This window comes from Triticum urartu, chromosome 1A (assembly GCF_056163025.1).
Source record: "Triticum urartu cultivar PI428250 chromosome 1A, HENAU_Tu73, whole genome shotgun sequence".
Lineage (NCBI taxonomy): Eukaryota > Viridiplantae > Streptophyta > Magnoliopsida > Poales > Poaceae > Triticum > Triticum urartu.
The window spans coordinates 247657616-247661551 of NC_141873.1; positions in this window are offsets into that span (position 1 = coordinate 247657616).

Below are 3936 nucleotides of genomic sequence, written 5' to 3' on the forward strand. Positions count from 1 at the left end.
GCTCTCCAGGCCGCTGTCGTAAAGCGTCCTCAGCAAGGAGCGAGCCTTCGCCTCCAACTCCGTGAAGGCCGCGCGGTCCTCGGCAAGAACCAGGGCCTTGCCGTCCAGCTCGGCCTTCCTCGCCCCCAACTCCTGCTCCAGCGCGCCTAGGCGGTCGCGGCGCTTCCTGAGCTTGGCCTCCCGACCCTCGACGGCTGCCTCGCGAGCCTTCACGCCTTCTTCCTGCTCTTGGCGAAGGCGGACCTCTTTCGCGAGCTGATCCCGCAGGCCTTGCAGCCCGTCCTCCAGCGCCTTGCAGCGACCGTGGATGTCGACCACCTCCCCCAGGGCTGCATCACGAGCAGCCTTCGCCTCCAGGACGGCCTGCTTCTCCTCGTCGCATGCCGTCGAGGCCTGGACTAGCGCCGCCCGAATCGAGGCGTCGGAGCGAACCCATCCAGAAGCCAGCTCCAAATGCCCGGCCACCAAGCGGGGGTCGGCGCCAAGAAGATCCTGCCGCAGTCGGTCCAGCTCAGCAACATCACGATCCAGAACGGCAGAAGGAGTCGGAGAGACAGTGGCCGGTGGAGTAGGAGGAGAAGGCGGCAGCGCAGCCGCAGCATCCTGAGGCGGAGTCTGCCGCGCCCCGACAGCTGTAGTGGCGGCGGTAGGCAAGAGCACCTCGGGAGCCACTTGGGCCGTGGGGGCTGAGCTCGCCCCAGCCGGCTCAGCCAAACCTCGCGAGGACGACCGGGCAGGAGAAGCTTGTGCGTCGCGGTCACCCTCCTTCGCGGGCAAAAGCGCCGCCACGGATGGAACCTCGGGAGCCCCCTTCGGCTTCTTTGCTGCGGGCGCCAACCTATCCAAAGATGCGGACGTCAAGCCTCAAAAGCAGAGCAAGAGATAAAGACAAGAATCGAATGCTTACGGGTCGCCGCCAGTGAGCTCAAGCGGCCTCCGGCCAAATTTGAAGCCTAAAAGCCGGCTGGAAGGGTCAACCTCGGGAAGCTTGGAGGCGGAAGGTGCGTCTGCGGTTCGCCCCGGGGCCGGGGGAGACCCGCGGGAGATCAGCCTGGTCCTGTCCTTCTTCGTCGTCATCCTCGTCGTCATCGTTCGGAGAGAGGCGGAGAACGCAGGACCTGCGCCGGGGGAGGGGAGCCCTCGACTCTCCGTCAGTCGCCTCGGAGTCAGGCCCTTTTCCTCGCTCCCCTCCTTCTTCCTCTTTGCTGGAGTCACCGGAGGGCACGTCCACTGGTTCCTCGGGAGCTTCCAGGGGCACTGGCCCATCCCCGTTGAAGATGGGCATGGACTTCACCACCCGCTCCCAGTCGTTGCAGAGGAACAAGGGCGTAGGAGCGCCCTCCAGCCTCGCCACATTGCCCCCGACCAGAGATTGGAGAACCGCAGCCAGGTCTCCGTCGGCCAAGGCCGCGGGGCTCGGACGGGGCCTCCACATTGGAAGCGAGTACTGCCGAAGCGGAGCCAGCCGGTGCTCCAGGAACTCCCTCAGCAGCGACGCGCCGGTCAGCTTCGCCGCCGCCATGTCGGTCGGCCTCAGATCCGCGTCCATCTTCTCCAACACCATCTTTGCGTGGGGATCCGCGAGCTCCGCTCGACCCCAGTCGCTGGAGCTCGTGGGCTGCTCCGTGGGCAGGATCAGCCGAGGGTGGATGCGCCCAGCATCCACCATGATCCACTTGCTCCTGAAGCCCTCAATCCTCTTCCCAGAGTTCGGGATGGCAATGGCACCGCCGTACGCGACGAAGCTCGCGCACGCGGAAGCAGTCCCACGAGAGGTCCGGAGGTAGAAGTAGTGGCGCAGCAAGGCCACTGAGGGCTGCACCCCAACATGTGCTTCGCAATAATAAGCAAAGATTGCCAGGAGAAGGACGAAGTTGGGATGGAGATGCAGAGCCTGTAGCTTGTAATGGCGGAGGACAGAGAAGAAGAACTCGGAGAAGGGAGGCACCAGGCCAGCAACAATGGCACTTACGAAGAGCGGATAGAAGGTGCTCCTTTGACCCTCAGGAGTGGCGGAGCCGGCCTTGAACACCTTTGCCCCGTCGATGCCCCACGGCGTCGCCATCCGGCGCAACCGGGCAAGGCCCGCCTCCGACACGTTCGGCGAGTCCAGGGCAGATGAGTACCAAGCTGCGGCCGGGGGCTGACGAGGCGCCATGGCTCCCTAGGTTGCGCGGTCAGAGCAGATCTGGAAATCTCGAAGGAAGGAAGGAGAGACGCAAGAAAGGGGATCTGAGCAGCAACCGGAGAAAGCAAGAAGCAGGGCCTAGGTGGATGCCACTCCTTTATCAACTCGCGCGGTTGCTAAGGCGCCCAAGTCCAGTAAACCGCCACGCGGCGCCCAAGGCCGCAGGCTGTTAGGGCCCGCGGCGCTTCGCTCTTGCCCTTCCGCCTCCCTGCACGGCCAAGTCCGGGCGCGCCTTGGGCCCGGGGACTACTGTCGGTGTTCTGGGAACGGGGGTCCCCAGACTTGCCTGCCTGCGGCCTGCGTTGTGGCTCAATGGGGGGCACAGCACGACCCGTCTTCACCAACACAAACCCAAGACCCTCGCGAGGGGCCAAGCCTCGCGGGGCGGACGACGCGGAGCTTCCGCAGGCACGGCCTCATCAGGCTGGCTCACGAGGGGGCGGAGAGATCAAGGCGGGGTACCTCACGAGGTGCCCGTGACGCAAGCCATGACGATTCAGGGCGCCAGGCGGGTGCCAGCCTGCGCAGCGTCCTCCTTCCCTCTTTGGTGCAAAGGGGGCAAGCGCAGCCGTGGAGTACCGAGGCATCAGGCAAAGGTTTCCATTTCGGTGCAACGAGACGAAGACTAGGAGGACTACGAGACGGAGGTCACCGTGGAGCCCAAGACGGCGTCATCACCAGAGCTTTGCACAGGCGAAGACTACTTTTGTCAGGATAGCTGATACTTGCTGTCCCCCTTCAAATTAGCCCGCCATTGTTGGCTCCCTTCCCGCTCAATATTTGGGGAGAGGACCAGGGCCTCTATAAATAGGACTAGCCACCCCCAGGGTAGGGAGGATGGAGAATCAGCCAACCCAGAAACAAGCTGGGGTCGAAATCAGGGTCGGTGAGTTGGAGGAAAGCAGAGAGAGAGAGAAAAAGGTGACTGAACTCCTCCGAGCAGTTCATCGCCCCAGCCAAGAATAGACCCTCGCGAGGCTGTTCTTCCTTGTATTGTTCATCATCATCAGCCCAAGAGGCAATCCACCACACCACACACTGGAGTAGGGTATTACACCACAACGGTGGCCCGAACCAGTATAAACCCTGTGTCTCTTGTGTTGTTCTTTCCTTAGTTTAGATCCTAGCATGGCGGAGGGGTGCAGGTAGGTAGGGGGCGAAATCTCCGCGCACACCCCAGTGTTCGAACCTCAAGGGTCTGCCAGAACCCGAAATCCGACAGGAACAACGGTAAACGCAAGGCGGATAATATCTTGGACTTTGTGGCAAACACAAACACCCAGGATAACGGTCAGCGGCGTAAAGGTAAACCGCCCCAGCGGGGGGGAGGGTCAGACCCCAATATTGAGCGCATGTTAAATCAGCCTTGCCCAAAGCACGGGTCGAAGGAGAGGCCAGCTATGCATCTTTGGAAAGATTGCTTCATTATGCGGGAGTGCAAAAATTCAAATCTCTTTCAATACGACAATGGACCACCCGACGGTTCAGGAGGCAGTTTCCATGGGACCGGTTATGGTGGTGGCAGCTCCGGTTCAGGATTCCAAGGCAACGAAGTCAGGGGAATCAACAGTAGTAGCAATCGATTTATCAGAGCAATCCAAAGCATTTGAATAGTGGGCAGTACCATGTCTTCACCACTAGCTTATGTAAGCGCGACCAAAAGCTTCATAAAGGGACGTGAACTCCGTTGAACCGGCGGTACCTCGTTATCTGCGCTGGTCTGAACAGCCCATTTTGTGGAGTCGAGA